At 39.5% G+C, this 17472-nt stretch overlaps 1 long non-coding RNA gene and 1 other non-coding gene across 2 annotated transcripts; one reads left to right on the top strand and one right to left on the bottom strand.

Moving 5' to 3' along the window:
• Positions 1-12491: 12491 nt before the first annotated feature.
• Positions 12492-13214, top strand: LOC104609710 (uncharacterized). The gene is made up of 2 exons (XR_737315.3): positions 12492-13046; positions 13156-13214. It is a non-coding gene; the product is annotated as an uncharacterized LOC104609710 (long non-coding RNA).
• Positions 13215-15771: 2557 nt separating this feature from the next.
• Positions 15772-15843, bottom strand: TRNAG-UCC (transfer RNA glycine (anticodon UCC)). The gene has a single exon. It is a non-coding gene; the product is annotated as a tRNA-Gly (tRNA).
• Between the last annotated feature and the right edge of the window lie 1629 nt (positions 15844-17472).

Below are 17472 nucleotides of genomic sequence, written 5' to 3'. Positions count from 1 at the left end.
CCGAAGCTGCTGAAGATCCGGACTCCGAAGCAGAAAGCGACAGCGACCTGCTCGATGATGTCGAGGAGACTGGTGCTGATGAGAGCTGCATGAAGACGGACCCTCCCACTGAAGCCTAGAACAAGGGCGAGGAGCCCCGAGATGACTAGAAGCCTCCTGATTCTCTATACTGTATACCACGGGCCTCTGAGCTCGGTTTATAGTGAAAGTTTCTCCTTTTCCTTCCTTTTGTACTCAAAATTTTATATCAATGAAATGCAAACATTTTGACTATCTTTGTGCAAAAATTTTCTAAGTGTAAATAACTCCCGAACTGGCGAACTAAACCAAATAGGAGTAGGAATAACCGAAGTAAATTTTTCTAAGTGTTGGTTACCCCGAACTATCGAGCTAACGAGCTGAACTACGAGTAGGGGTAACTTATGATTATTGTACGCCGAGGTGGGCAGACACTATAGGGTATATACCCGACCTATCTGCACACGGGCTACTCGCTTAGGTGTCGATTGTCCCTTAGAGCCGAGCCATCGGGCCTGACCTCAAATGGGATCAGCCTGTTGTTATATGCTAAGGTGGGCTAGACGTCATAGGGTTTATACCCGAACTGTCTATGCCTTAGGCATGAAGGCTGATTTGCCTATGCCGAAGAGGCGACTAGGACTTGTCTGCCTATGCCGAAGAGGCGACTAGGACTTGCCTGCCTATGCCAAAGAGGCAACTAGGACTTATCCACCCATGCCAAAGAGGCGACTGGAATTTATCCGCTCATGCCGAAGAGGCGACTGGAATTTATCCGCTCATGCCGAAGAGGCGACTGGGACTTATCATAGTACCGAGGTCTTATACCAACTCGGCATTATGGCCCTTAGACTTCTAGGAGTGACTCGCAGTCCTCTCTCCAATTCGGCGATTACAAGTAATATCTTCTCAGGTTGCCGATGTTCCACGCTCGAGGTACTTGCTTCCCTTTCAAGGTCTCGAGCTCGTGCATACCTTCCCCGAATACCCGTCTTACTCGATACGAACCTTCCCAAATCAGTCTGAGCTTACCAACAACGGGCTCAGGTACCATAACCTTCCAAAGAACCAGGTCACCGACATAGAAGTGTCACTTTTGACCCAGGCGTTATAGTTTCGAGCTACTCTCTGTTGGTAGGTTGTAGTCCGGATGTATGTGAGGTCTCGTACTTCTTTCACCATGTCTAGGTTGGTACGGAGCTCGTCATCATTTGTCTCCTCATTGTAGGCCTCCAAGCGTAGCGTAGGCACCTCGATTTCTGTTGGGATCACCGCTTCCGTGCCGAAAGTGAGGTTAAAAGGAGTCTCACCCGTGGTAGTCTTGATGGTGGTCCGGTAGGCCCAAAGTACACTAGGCAGTTCGTCTACCCACAATCCTTTGACTCGAGCTAAGCGAGCTTTCAATCCACGGAGTATGCCTTTATTGGTGACCTCCGCTTGCCCATTCACCAGGGGGTGTGCTACCGAAGTGAAATTTTGCTGAATTCCCATCTCGGCACACCAATTCTAAAACTTGAGGTCCTCGAATTGCTTCCCGTTGTCAGAGATGAGTACCCGAGTTAGCCTGAAGCGACACACTATGTTCCTCCAAAAGAAGTTTTGTATGTTGCGGGTTGTGATTGTTGTTAGAGGTTCCGCTACCACCCACTTCGTGAAATAGTCCACTGCTACGAACAGAAACCTCCTCTGTCTTGTCGCTGGCGGGAATGGGCCAAGTATGTCGATTCCCCACTGTGCGAAGGGCCATGGGCTGGTGAGGTATTTGAAGTCGGCGGAAGGTCGGTGGTGGATGTTGGTGTGCCTTTGACACTTGTCACACTTCTTGATGAGCTCGAGTGCGTCTGCATTCATCGTGAGCCAGTAGTAACCTTGTCGTAACGCTTTCTGGGCAAGAGCCCTGCCCCCCAAGTGTCCGCCACACAAACCTTCATAGGTGTCATGGAGAACGAGCTCGGCCTTTGAGGGTCACAAGTAGCACAAGTAGGGGAGCGTGAAAGATCTCCTATACAGCTGTCCGTCTATAATGATGTACTTAGCCGACTAGCGCTCTACCCTTCGGGCCGCATTGTGTTCTGCAGGGAGGGTACTGTGAAGCAGATAACTCACGAGTGGGTCAATCCAGCTCGGCTCTGCTAGTGCTACTGGAGCGACCTCTCCTGCCCCCCCCCCCCCCCCCGAGAATGCTAGGCCGAGGTAAGTCCTCTATGTACACGGTCCGCATGGTGTTGCCTTGTGCTGGCTAACCGGGACAAGGTGTCGGCCTCAGCGTTCTCAGATCTCGGGATCTGCATGATGAAGTAGGAGATGAAGTCGTACAGTATCTCCTTGGCTTTGGCCAAATAAGCTGCCTTGGTGGGGTCGCGGGCTTCATATTCACCGCTGACTTGGTTGACCACGAGCTGGGAGTCGTTGCATATGACAAGGTGCTTAGCCTTCACTTCCTTTGGTAGAGTGAGCCCGACAACTAATGCTTCGTACTCTGCTTCGTTGTTCGATGCTGGGAACCCGAACCGGAGAGCGTATTCCAGTTTCACCCCTGCTTGGACCGTATAGAATTATTCCCGCACCGCTTCTTTGTTGGTTGGATGAGCCGTCAACGTGGAGGATCCAAGGCTGCTCGTCCCAGGTCGGACCAGCTCTAACCGGGACTGGTGTTGCTCTAGTTGAAGCTTCCATCGTGTGCTTGAGCTTGGCCAGATCGGAAGTTGCGGTACTGAACATACATTCTGCCATGAAATCAGCCAAGGCTTGGGCTTTAATTGCCGCCCGAGGTTCGTACCGGATGTCGTACTCATTGAGTTCAATAGCCTACTTCGTCAATCTGCCAGACACCTCAGGCTTGAGCAAGATCTGTCTTAGAGAATTGTTGGTGAGGACAACGATGGTGTGGGTTTGGAAGTATGGACGAAGCTTGCAAGTTGCTATGACTAGCGCGTACGCCAGTTTCTCGATCTCCGGATACCTTGTTTCAACATCCTACAAAACTTTGCTAACATAGTAGATGGGTTGTTGGACCCGATCTACCTCTTTGATCAGTACCGAGCTGACCACCTCGTCACTCGCGAAGAGGTACAGCTTTAAAATATCCCCTTCCTCGGGTCGGGTCAAAACTGGGGTACTAGCTAAGTATCTTTTTACCTCATCGAAGGTAAGCTGACACTCCACAGTCCATTCAAAGTCTTTACTCTTTTTTATGGCCTTAAAGAAAGGTAGGCAGCGATCTGCCGACTTAGACATAAAATGGCTCAGAGCGGCTATCCGGCCATTCAGCCTCTGAACCTCTTTTAGTTTGCGGGGTTGTCTCATATCTAAGATGGCCTTTATTTTTTCCGAGTTGGCTTCGATGCCACGTCGGTTGACTATGTAGCCCAAGAATTTACCCGAGGTGACCCCAAAGACACACTTGTTGGGGTTTAATTTCATATTACACTTTCGCAAAATTTTGAAAACACTTTGCAAATCGTTTAATAAAAATTTTGAAAATTGGGTCTTAACGACCATGTCATCTACATAAGACTCAACTTTATTGCCGATTAACGGCTCAAAAATCTTGTTTGCAAGTCTTTGAAAGGTTGCCCCGGCATTTTTTTATCTGAAGGGCATAACCTTATATCAATACAACCCAAGCTCAGTTATAAAGGTTGTCTTTTCTTCATCAGCGAGGTCCATCCTGATCTGGTTGTAACCAGAGTATACATCCAGAAAGCTCAGCAACTCATGCCCCTGAGGCCGCGTCCACTAGGCGATCGATCTTGGGCAACGGGAAACAGTCTTTTAGGTAAGCCCTATTCAGGTCAGTATAATTGACGCACAAGCGTCATTTACCGTTGGCCTTTTTTCCAGAACTGGGTTAGCTACCCAGCTCGGGTAATGGACCTCCCTGATGAAGTCTGTTGCTAAGAGCTTCCTGACCTCTTCATCGACTATCCTCCAGCATTTCGGGGCAAGGTTGCGCTTTTTCTGTCTAATTGGCCTGACTAAGGGATCGATATTTAGCTTGTGAGTTAAAATTTTAGAGTATTCCAGGGATTTCTACCACGGACCAAGCAAATATATCTAAATTTTGAAGTAAAAAACTTACCAGTTGAGAGCGAACGGTTCCTCGATCGAAGCGCCGATCTGGAGAGTCTTAGCTGGGTCATCGGTTGAGACCGGGACATGGACCGTCTCCTCTGTTGGTGTAGCTCGCTCGTCGACATACTCCGTTGGTCACTCGAGCTCAATGTCAGCCGCTAGTTTGGCTTTCCCCTTGAGGGCGGCTACGTAGCATTTGCGATATTCGAGCTGGTCACCTCGCACAACCCAACCCCTACCCCATAGTCCATAGGGAACTTCATTGCCAAGTAGTAGGTGGATACTACCGCACATAGGGCATGCGTAATGGGCCGACCTACTATGGCATTATAAGGTGAGGGATTTGCGACCACCAGGAATGCGTGCTCGAACCTTACAATATTCGGCCACGTGCCGACCTCTACAGGTATTGAGACTCGCCCTAGAGGTTTGACCTCTTTGCCGCTGAAGCCTACCAAGGGGTATCTGTCGGCTTTAGGTCGCTTTCCTGGAGCTACAACTTGTCGAACGTGTCTTTGAATAGTATGTCCATCGAGCTGCCCGAGTCTACCAGGATGCGCTTGACTTCAAAGTCGTTTAGCCTCAGCTTTATCACCAGGGCGTCATTGTGAGGATACTGAATCCCGCATGCATCATCCTCCGTGAAGTAAATAGGGTCTTCAAGTCGAGGTCGTTTCGGCGGGTTCTCCTTCTCTCTTTCTAGTTTGCGGACTGAAGTTCGTCCTGCTGCCGAAGTACATCCCGCGATGATGGACCCGCCGGTAATCATATTGATTACCCCGCAGATCGGTCTATCCTCGAGCAGCTGTCGTGGTGGCTGCTCGTTCTGCTTCTTACTAGACTCAGGAGAATTCCTTCTTTGGGTCTCCTGCCGGTTTATTTTCCAATCTGCCTGGCTTTTTCTTCTCTTTGTATGAAATTTTTTAGATACCCGCGACGAATGAGCTTCTTGATCTCGTCGCGGAAGTTCCTACAGTTCTCCGTACTGTGCCCGTGGTCTCTGTGGAAGTGACAGTAGACATTCCTGTTTCTGGTGGCGGGATCTCCCATCGACCTAGGAGGCCACTTGACAAAGGAGGAGTCTTTGATAGCCATCAGGATTTCTCCTCGCTTAGCATTGAGGGGTGTGTCGTTCGTCCTTTCAACAGGTGGGGTCCTAGAGCGCTGACCTGACTTGTGAGATTGCGAAGGAGATTGGCTTGCAGACTTGTTTCCAACCCTGGTCGGGGACTTACTCTTTCTTCTTTTATTCCCATCATTACCTGTGTTGTCACCATCTCTTTTTCTTTTCTCTACTAGATTGTCAGTCTTCTGATTCATCTCTTCCTCATTCCGATAAACTAGTCGGCGAGCTTGAAGAATTTTGTGATGTCTTTAGGTTTGTTGGCCACCACATGCCATTTGAACTCTCTGTGAGTTATGCCCTTTTTGGCTGTCGTGAGTCTCACCGCTGGGTCTAGGTCGGGGATCTGTAGGCAGGTGTCGTTGAAGCACTTGATGTAGCTTTTGATGGACTCCCCTTCCCTTTGAACTACATTAAGCAGACTCTCTTGGAACCACGGGCACTTCTTGCTGGTGATGAAGTGCGAGGTAAATAACTCCACGAACTACGCCCAACTCTTGATTGATCCTAGCGCGAGGTTCTGGTACCAAGTCCGAGTTACTCCCTTGAAGGTGGTGGAGAAAGCTACGCACATACAGGACTCGTCAGCCCCAGCTAGATGCATCTGGGACTGGAAGGAGTCCACGTGATCGTTAGGATCAAAAGATCCGTCATACTTATCTAGGGGAGGCATCTTGAAGTCCTTGAGGTGGCTAATTGATGTAGCACGATCTGACTGCTCCCTACTGGAGAATGATCTGGCTTTCAATCGAACGGCGAGCTAAGTGGATCTACAAGAAAGGATCAGAGAACCCGGGGTGGCTAACCCGGCGAGGTCGCTCCGATGCTTAAGTTAGTAATCTAATGCGAGCTGAAGAGCTTTGAGTTAGAGAGATAGAGATCTAGAGAGATAGAGAGCAGAAAAATCACGCATACCTTGTGCCATCGGGGTTGGAGCCTTTATTAAGTTGAGTAGTCATGGGGCACACGAAAGATTTCCGGGATATCCGGGATGTGGAGATAGAGTTCGCTCTGCTTCCGAAGGAGCAGTATATAGGTAAGGCTTATCTTGTTCCACTTTCAATTCCGGTGGAGTCAGGATAAGTCCTTATCATGATCCCGGAAAAGTCAAGATTTGTTAACTCATCGTGATCTTGAGGGATTCAGGATCCGTTGGAGAGACCTCTGGAGTTGGTTACGCGGGTGTTAGTTATGTGGCGATTCGAGTTGTTGGTTCCGAACTGGTACTTCGGTCTTTTAGTTCCGAACTGGGTTGAATACCGAGGTGCCTCGATGCCATGGTGAGACTTGCGCCGAGGTGGCCCTGCACTGAGGTGAGCCTAAAGCCGATGCGGCCTTTGTGCTGAGGTGACTGAATACCCAAGCTCAATTGCTGCGAACTAAACTTGTCAGGCTGAGTTGTCATCTCTTGGTCAGGTCGTGTTCACGTGTCCCCTTTTAACTAGGTCGGGCCAAATCACCCTTCATCAAGATGTACTATGGAGCGTTGTGGGGTGCACCCGCTGATGTGATCTCTTCCTTGAAGCCCCATACTCTCTTCCTCTCTATATCTCTATCTTAGGTTTTTTTTCCAAGTAGAGGCATTGTAATTCATGGTCTTGCTAGTGGAGATGTATTTAGGCCATGTTTGGGAGTGCTTATGTTAAAAATAGGTGCTTAAAACCAAGTGTTTATTCAAATAAGCACTTATTTGCATTTGGCACCGAACTTTTTCAAGTGCTTATATTTTAAAAAATAAGCACTTATTTCATATTGGGCGTTTGGTAGTCTTTTTTCTCCACTGAGCACTTACATAAGCATTTGCGACTATTTTTTCCTTTATTTTCTTTCCAATTTTATGAAAGCACTTTTATAAAAGTATTTTTACAAAAGCACTTTTATGGAAGTACTTTTACAAAAGTACTTTTATAAAATTCAACTAGGGGAAATTTTATAAGTGGTATTTTAAATTCAACTAGGGATAATTTTGGAAGAAAAAAATTGAATTAGTGCTTATTATATAAGCACTTAAAAAACTGAAAATTTGGGCTTAAAAAATAAGCACTTATTTCAGATTTATTTCCCAAACACCAACAAGTGCTTAATGGTGTGGTCCTGATCCAAATAAACACTTATTTTTATGTACTCCGAAACATGGCCTTATGTTAAAAGCAAGTGCTTATTCAAACAACACTTATTTGCATTTGGCACCCAAATTTTTCAAGTGCTTATTTTAAAAAATAAGCACTTATTTTATATTGGGTGTTTGGTGGTCTTTTTCTCCAATAAGCAATTTTGACCTTTTTGTCCTTCATTTTCTATCAAATTTTCAAAATATCCAATCCAAAGTAAATGAATAAAAGTACTTTGATAGAAGTGCTTTCATAAAAGTACTTTGATAAAAGCACTTCTGTAAAATACTTTTATAAAAGTGCCTTTGTAAAATTATTTTTGTAAATGGGTTATAATTGGTATTCTAAAAATTAACTAGGGACAATTATGAGAGATAAAAATTGAATAAGTGCTTATTGTATGAGCACTTAAAAAAAGCTAGAAATCTGGGCTTAAAAATAAGCCATTATTTTTAAAAATAATCACTTATTTCGGGCTTATTTCCCAAACACTAATAAGTGCTTAATGGTGTGGTCCCTGCCCAAATAAGCACTCCCAAACATGGCATTACTCGATTATGAATATCTGATTGCATAACACTCAACCCTCAAAAAGACCTTTTATTAAATTCCTTGTTTGACTTCCCATCGGATCAGATCCAAAGATCAGACTTACCGATAGGATTCGAATTTAATCGAGTCTTATCAGATCCGATCGAATCTTCAGATTAGATTAAATCTAACATGAACAATGTCAGATCGGATTCAAATATACCTTGATTTGAATCTGATCTAGTCCATTTGCATCCCTACCTAAAGCCTCACCATCTCTTCCTCTCTATATCCCCACATCTTAGGTTTCATTCCTAGGTTTTGCTAGTGGAGATGTATTTAGTCGGTTGTTAATAAATGATTACAAAAGACTCAACACTATTTCTTCATCGTAGATCAATAGTTATGCAATGCAGTGTCGCTTATATACATATATATAAAAGAATGATTTCAGCCAGAGCCTCCCCCAGTCAAACACATGGCCCTCCTACATTCATATACATTTCTTTCCAAACTCTATTTCTGATTTGTGATCTTTGAGAACAAAGCCTATTAACATGTATAGTTGAGCCCATCACAATGCAAAGTCGTGTGAACTGGGAATCTCCCACTTTCAATTCTTTCCTAAAAAAAGGAAACTAAGAATTTAAGGAAATAGAAAACTCACGAAATAGCAATCAATATGCAAATTAATTCTTACAAAGCTCTGCAACTGAAATAAATCTGCAACCCAGAGAAGCTCAATTAACCTTCATTCGAACGGCCAGGAATGACATTTGTTTAAGCCTGCAATCTCAGAGAAGTTCAGGAAACGGGAGAAGAGTTCAATACAGGAGCTGCTTCAAACTGCATTTCAAAGAAACTTCGAATTCAGAGCATTACTGCAATTTCAGAGAACCTTATTCAATCTGCTTAGTGTTCAGAAACTGGTTCACAGAAACTTCAATTTCTGTATTTTTTTAGAATAGTTTCCGATTAGTTTTAGAGAAACCGATTGCATGAGTAAGGAGAGTAGTTTCGCTTTTTAATCTCTGTTAAATACGAATGAAAGAGCTTGCAGATCTCTGGGAATTGATTTTAGTAGATTGTCTCAATCCGGTTAGTTTACAGGTTTTTTACAATTATTAGATACTATGTTTTTTACAGTTATTAATCGCCGGCCACCGGCGATCACTTCTGGGTGGCTGTCGGTGGTTGGGATGGTCATATGAATTAATTATAGGCCGTCGTTGTATTGTTCTAGACCGGACCTCTCTGTGTTTTATAGTTATTACATGCTTTGTTTTTTGCTGTTATTATTTAGCCATTAACAGTCTTTACATTTAATGTAGATGACATCGCCAGCCACCGGCGGTCACTTCTGGGTGGCTGCCAGTGGTTGGGGGTGGTCACTTATAGGGCAATGCTGTATTGTTTTAGACTGGCTGAGAGCCTGAGACCAAGACGTCTCAACTAAGTGATTCTGAGATATAATAAATAAAAGTAGATAAAACAAACTAAGGATATACCATAATGGCAACGGAAGTATAGATAGACATACGCACACATAGTTGATACCCAATAGTGATAGAGTGAAAGAGCAGTTGGCCAATAGGAATTACATAGAGAGAGAGAGAACAATTGCTGGAAAAATGAGGAACTTCCGGGTGTTATTTTTAAACCCAATTATTCATCATCTTTGTACTTGAACGATGCAAAAACCAGAGCAGTACAAATCCAATCCTCCCGTTTCTCTCTCGCTCCATCCCTCCGATGAAGGCGTTTCAGAAGTTTTGGCAAGGGAGAAATGGGAGTCTTCACTTGCAGAAGCTCTGACGCCGAATGGAAAGCAAAACAGCTTTTCGGTGACCTAGAAGCTTTGGCTGCATCAACTTATGTTGGAGCGAAGTAGAGATGCGCCTGTTCACCTCCTGTTGGTGAACAAAGGAGTCGACGAATAGTATCGCCGACACTGCTGGCAGCTCGCGAACAGTATCGCCGGTGTGAAAACAAACTCTTCTTAACTATAGTGAAGAGTCGACGAACATGATCGTCAACACCGCTGCTCACTAAGACCTGTTTCTCTTAAAATGAAAACAAACATTAGAGAGAAAATTTTCTCTTAGGTGTGCCCCTTCTGAAAATCAATCAAAAATGATACCTCCACACATCCCCTGTTTTTCATTTCATGCCTATGACAATGACCAGAGATTCAACCCCATTCCATGTTTTTGTATTTATATTTTTCTCTTTATTTTCTCCTTTTATGCTTTTTAAATATTAAGCTGATAATTAATTTTAGTTATAATTAATTGTGCATTAAAGTTATGTAAATCATCAGAATTTAGTGTAATTAAAAAATATATTATCAGTAAATATTTTGATTAATAGTAAAAATTTTAATTATAACAATTATTATGATAATAAAATCATTAGTTAAATACTTAATAATAATTAATTAAATATTACGATACAAATAATCTTTCAAAAAGTAAAGAAATAATAATAATAATAATAATAATAATAATAATAATAATAATAATAATAATAATAATAAATTAGGCATTTTTTTGCTTAAACAAATGTCATTCCTGAACTTCTCTAAGTGAAGGTTAACTGAACTTCTCTAAACTTCTCCGTGTCTACAACTCATACAATCTTGCAATCTCTAAGAAACAGATTCTATTAGGTTAATCAATTCATATTAATATAAATATAATTATATATATTTATTGTTAATTATTTACACTATTATTATTATAAGTAATTATAATTAATGCTGCTATTATTCTTCAATCAATATTTCATTTAGTGAAAGTTAAATTATAAAACTTTGAATTCTTCAATATTGTTAAACTAAAAGAATTATGACAGCAATTATTTTTTTCATGGATTAACTAAAAATCTTAATTATAACAAATTACTTACTTACTTAATAATAATAATAATAATAATAATAATAACAATAATATAATAATAATAATTTAATAACTAATTTTAATTACTTAAAAATCTTTGCTGAAACTACCCGTTTTAATTCAAACAGATTATTAATTAATAAATTTAATTTCTTAAAATTATTTTTCACTCAATATTTATAATTACTCTTTGGTTAATGACCTTATCTTTGAATAATTGGTTTTTTTATGTTCAATATTTTTTTTTGCAAAAATCCAAATAATTTTTCATTTTCAATACTAACCATTTTATTTTTCTCTTATTCAGTTTTCCAAAAGATAAAAATAAATTAATGATATTTATCATTTATTATCAAACCCGGTTAAATTAAATACTGATAATTAATAACAAAAATAATAATAATTCTTTTATATTCATAATAATTAATTTATAATTATACACGTAATGTTAATTATTAAATGTTAATCATAATTAACATTACTTAGTACAGGGAAGTTAATAATTATTATTTCCGTTGGCAACAAATAATGTTAAAATTATTTACTGAAATTATCCGTTTTAAATCAGAATTTTGCATTGGTTTGCAATATATATATATATATATATATATATATATATATATATATAGATAAGGGGGAAGTTATATAGATAATTTAACTTCCCCCGTTTCCAAGCATCGGATAACTGTTGTTGCCATGTTCCCATTGCTGAATAAAAAAAGAAATACGGGTTGGTTGTTCATGAAACTTTCATTAAAAAATCATCAAAAAAATGTTATTGCTCATACAATCAAACTATATGCTTGGAAGATGTGTGAAATGGCTGAAAACGATGTAACTTAAATGATTAGGTTTCTGAATGATCTGCAACAATATTGGCTTCCAATGCTACTACAATGGCACACCATGCCCAAGTCCAATGGAGCCTTCTAGGGGGAGAATCCCTAATTTCACATTCCTCTTACCGTTTTGTATATATATATGCCTTGTAGTTTTATACTTTGACATATAAAACCCTGGATTTGGGAGAACAACCTAAAGCAACGAATGGGTGATTCAAAAGAGGCAGCATGGTTAAGGTTGGATTGAGAATGACAGCCATTAAGATGACATTTTTGAGCTCTAAAAGTTGATTGTCAAAGCCACTATAGGGAAAGAACAAGAAAAATCATTCACCCATGTTCCCTCTACTAAATGGAGTGAATCTGGAATTTAAGGATTTTCTTGAATTAGAGAGGAAAGATTTGGGTATTTCAGTGTGGGAGATGACAAGGAAGAGGAAGTGGAGGAGGATGAAGAAAATAATCTTTAAGGCTATATTTGATTTGAAGGAAAAGATAGAAAAACCTATAGAAGATTTATAAAGGTTTTTATAAATCCAATACAGCCTAGGTCTTTGCTTCCCTTAAAACTGATAACATTCATTGTGTTTATGTTATTTTCTTTGATGTATTTTTCGAAGACAAGATAAGGGTTTGGGTAGTAAGGGCAATTTTATAATTTCCTCAAAATTACAGGAGAAGTTTCTGCTTTCTATTACGGTGAAAATACAGGAGAGGTAGAAACTCAGGCGAAGAATAAAAACTCTCACTCGTTAGCCGTATTAATTAACATCCACTGGTGGGCCCAATGAAACAATGGCCCATTTCTACAATCGAATTCGTACCTTGTTTATTACTTATTAGCACAAGACGGAGCCAAAGGACATAAAAAACATTTCCCGGTGAGAGAGGGAGAAGCATCGCGGAAACAACCTTACCAAAATCCATATTCCAAACCACGGCCTTTGTTAAGTTGCTATTATATCACATGCTCTTCTCCTCTCCTCACAAGTCACAAGCATTGCCTAGATATATGATTGCGCATTTTGAACGAAAAGGGTGAGTGCACAAGCACGACGACACATACCCCCATTTCTCTCCCTCTGCCTTTCTCTTGCCCCTCTCGGACAAGGTGTGACGTGTTAATGAATCCACTTGCATCTATTATATGTTGGGTTTTCCAGGATTGAACAACGAGAGCTCTGAAAGTTTTTCCTTTTCTCTGCATTCTTTTTTATTGGGTGGACTCTCGTTTTGGGTCTCAGAAGATGGGGATTCTTTTGGAAATCTTTGAGGGACTGGCTTTGTTTGTTTCCACTCTCTGGGCTCTGCAAGAGAGGCGGTTCAACGCCATTTTCGATTCTGTAAGTTCTGTTGCGAGATCCGCTATCATGACTATTGCTTTCTGTTCTATACGGCGCAGGAGAAGATGAGGGGAATTTCTTACTTGATTCTATATTGATATGTGAATGTGAGTGTGAGTGATACTTTTTACTTCGCTTGATAATAATGCATAGTAGTTGAAAGGATTATGAATTCCCTAGTCGGTGTATTGTTAGCTCTTGTCGTTGTTTATGCAGTTGAAGTCTGTTTGTTACCGAGTCTGAGAGAATTTTGGAAACGAAGAAAGGCTTATGGATCTGGCATTCGTGCAGTGTTTAACCTTTTCAGATAAACGGCATAAATGAACCACTACGCATGACGAGAGTCTATGACTGTGACTGAGTTGAGGCGGGCCCCGGATTGCGTTTGGTCCGCCTCAGTCGGTAACCGCAACACTGCAACTGAATTCAGCCTTTCAGTGGCATCATGTAAGTAATATCCACTATATGTTTGATGCAAGTAAATTATGAGTACTGGGGCTTATACTGAGTAAAGTTTGGGATTTTGGCCTTTGGGTTGCCCAATGGCCAACCTTCCCGTTCCAACTTCCAACTACAAAATGAAATATCAGTATCCAAGTGGGGAGACGGGATTTCCTCAAAGCAAAAACCGTGAGAGAACTCTATACAGCAAGAATCGAGAATCGAGAACTAGAATTCCTACTGAGTAGGCGAGTACTAACCAACCAAAGTGAGACCATGCGTCCATGCCATTGGACATTCCATCCAAAACAGAGAATCGAGAAAAAAAAAATTCTTAGGTAGCGTTTGGTTTGATAGAAAACAAAAGACGAACAGAAATCTGAACAAAAGTTCTTGTCAAACTTTGTAAAATTTCTTAGACTACTTTAGATTGCAGTTCAAATCTTGACCAGGTGCAAAATTTTATTTTACTAAACGCAACCTTCATAGCTTTTCTCTCAACTTACATCTCTTATATATGAATCCAAGTGATGGGTTTTGAATGGTCAAATCTCTTTCCATATCATATCTTTCCCGTATCATAGATTAGGTTGTGATATGCTACGCCTTAGGTTAAGGGGTTGATGGCAAGTTCCTATTTTATTTTTTTTCTCTTTCCCACAAACCCTCCCACACAAGCTGGGATTTTATATCAGTCAGATTCTTTGCCGGTAGGTGTGTCGATGGACTGATTTTGGATTGAATGGAAGACATTGAATTGGACCAGTCTATTTATTGGATTGAATTGGACCAGTCTATTTATTGGATTGAATTGGAATACAGGTGTCTATGGACTAGGTTTTGATAGGAATAAATCTAAATTAAAACTAATTTGAACAGATTGGACGGTTCAGACATTAAATTGGACTGATCCAAAATAGTCTAAAAGAGTTATCGGATTGGATTGAACCTGATCCATTTATAATGGACTCATATTGGACAGGATCAGATCCAGTCCAATTGGCACCCCTATTGGCCCGTCCAAACATTAACATTTTATTAAAATCATTATTTATATAATTAGTAAGTAGAGGTAATAAGTAATAACACCTTCCCCCAAAAAAACTCTCTCTAACACTCCTCTAACTCCCAAAATTAAAAATCTGTATTAGACCCAAACCTCCATTTCTTTCAAACCCTACCCCCTTTATTCCCTGTCTCATTTTCTTATTTAACCTGCCCACTAAACGAAAATTCTTGGCTCTGCCACTACATATATGTCACCAATTTGTATTCATCAACCCAAAATGTTGTACAAACAATAATGGTACCAAATAGAACATAAGTAATAAACATCAATTTTAACATTTCAACTAGGAGTGTCAATTGGGCTGGATTTGGTCCAATCTGATCTAATCCAATGTGAGTCCATTATAAATAGACCAGCTCCCATCCAATCCAATGAACATTTTGGACAATTTTGGATCTGTCCAATTCAATGTTTGAATCATTCAATCTATTCAAATTTGTTTTAATTTGAATTAATTATTCTAACCCAAACCTGGTCCATTGACACCTATATATTCTTATCTTTTGTCGATAAATCAAATATTGGCTCAATCCAACCCAATCCAATATAAATTCATTACGGATAGACCAAATCCAATCTAATCCAATAAATATTTTATACCATTTAGTCTAAACTGGTCCAATTCAATATGTTTTGCTGGTCCCTCCAATTCAATGTCTTATTGGCACCTCTAATTTCAACTATAAATGTTAATGATAAGCTTCTCATACATACATTTTGAAGGCGCATTTGTTTGAAATGGTCTTTGGTTCCATTGCGGTTACTCAAAAAATCGGCACCAGCTCATCACTAAACAAGTGTTTTCTCCAATGAAGCTTGATTTTTTTTTTTTTTTGTGAAATTGCTAATCAATAAAATGTTTTTCTTAGGTTGCACGAAAGGCATTATTTTTTTACTATTTCACTTATGTGGCGGTTAATGGAAATAAAACTAAACAACCCCTTAACCATAAATGACATTAAACAATAGTTGTATGCTAATTTGTATGGATCCCAACTATAATACCAAAAAGGCATTAATTAAATCTTAAAACTTATAATGTTAACTTGTACCTTTTACTCTTTGATTAGACACTACCCTTAAACTAGGATCAATGTTGTATAACTACCATTTTCTTTTTTGTCATTAATGCTTAAAGAGTGGAGTATATAATATTCGAGGGATGTTTATGTAACTTTTTGTATATTCCTAAATTGACCGGCTTATTAGTTGCTGGAAATACTAAAATTTTCGTGTATTATTTTGAATGGATAGGGAATTTATCCTGTGGTTGAATGTTTAATTTGAAAAAAAAAAAAGAGGAAAAGTAAGAAAAAAATATTTGCGTTTGCCGGGAGTCGAACCCGGGTCTATTGCTTGGAAGGCAATTATCCTAACCGTTGGACTACAAACGCTATTGTTTAATAAAGCACTTACATCTTTTTATTTAACCGAATCTCCCTCTCATTGAGTATTCAAATATTGATCACTCGCTTTTCATCAAAAACATTTCTGTCATGTTATATAATGGGAAGAGAACAATTAATCCCTACTAAAGGATTCAAAGTATTAATCCCTAGTCTTTATCCAGTCTTCCAAACAGTTAAAAGATGTGGCAAATAATAATAGTGATCCGATTGGCTCATTAATTCTTGGTTTCGTATCTCCAAGGTGCAAACAATAATAGTGAATCAACTTCATTTCTTACATAGAATAAAGAATATTTTCAACTTCTCATCTTATCCTTCCTTGATATGGTCTTTGTTGTTATTAACTATTGTGGGTAATGGATTCATGGGTAATGACTTAGATCAGAATGTTCAAGGTAGGATTTGGGCATGCAGGGTTCCAATTCCACATGTTAGATACGAGTTAAGACCCCCTATCTAGCGACCTGTTGACATCCCTACATGTTAGTTTTGGTAGGGTTGAGACCCCCCCTTGCTTTCCGAATGCTAAATCCCACTTTTCCAGCATACCTATTATAAAATCATATGATTCCACCACTGTTGGAAACATCATACCAATTTTTGGTGTCCACTTTTTAGGAATGAGACTTAATTTTTCTCTAATCTTATTTTGTAAGCTTCTATCAATGCATATAGTTTCTTTAGATGTAGGCAAATCATCATTCTGATTGGATGGTCCATTTATGTCAAGAGAAGGTTGTACATCATTCGGATCAAGTGTGGTGTTGAGTGAAGGGTATGTCTTCATCCAATTCAAAGTCTAGTTTCTGCATGAAGTGGGGGATATTATCCATTTACTGTTTCACACATCAAATTTTAACAAATTATTAAACACAACAACAAAAAGTGATAGAGAAACATCAATTGCAGAAGCAGTAGATGATGCAGTAAATCTTAACCAACAAACAGTGGTTCCTCAAATTAGATTGGCATCACAGAGAAACATCAATTGCAAAAGTAGAACCAAGTTAATCTTAAAACATATTGGTTAGAGGAAAAAAATCATAAATATTTAACTACAATATTAGTTCTAAAGAGGAGAATGAGAAAGCCAAAAAGATCAATGAATGTTTCTGCAAGAAATATCTAAATTTGAATATGTAACAACCAGATGGGACCTCAAACCTGAATGCATTAGTCAATGAACTAAAATAACAAGTATTTAAATCATAACTGAAAATCTCCATAAGATTTAAACCCTTTAGTCATGATCTCTAAATTCACGAAAACCCACATTAGTTGATGCTAATGACAACTGGTTCTCTAGCTAATTGTGGCACAACAATACAATACACCCAATGAATTTTCTTCTATCTTTAAGTTAATAAGTAAATGATTAAATCCTAATCAGGATGTTTATGAACAAGAAGCATTGCGAACACACAAATCACATAAAAAATTAAAAGCATAGAAAATAACCCCAATCATCCAATGCAAAGACATTCAAGCTTACAAAAAATACATCGCTCGCTAGTTAAACTCAAAAATGATTGGCGGATTAAGGAGAAAATTCATCATTTACAATATCAATATACGTGTTGCAATTTGAAGGGGTGGAAATCAACAAAGTAAGGA

The sequence above is a fragment of the Nelumbo nucifera genome, chromosome 1, assembly GCF_055504915.1.
Source record: "Nelumbo nucifera cultivar China Antique chromosome 1, China Antique-T2T, whole genome shotgun sequence".
In the NCBI taxonomy this organism is placed as follows: Eukaryota; Viridiplantae; Streptophyta; class Magnoliopsida; order Proteales; family Nelumbonaceae; genus Nelumbo; species Nelumbo nucifera.
This window is presented reverse-complemented; position numbering and strand designations above follow the sequence as displayed.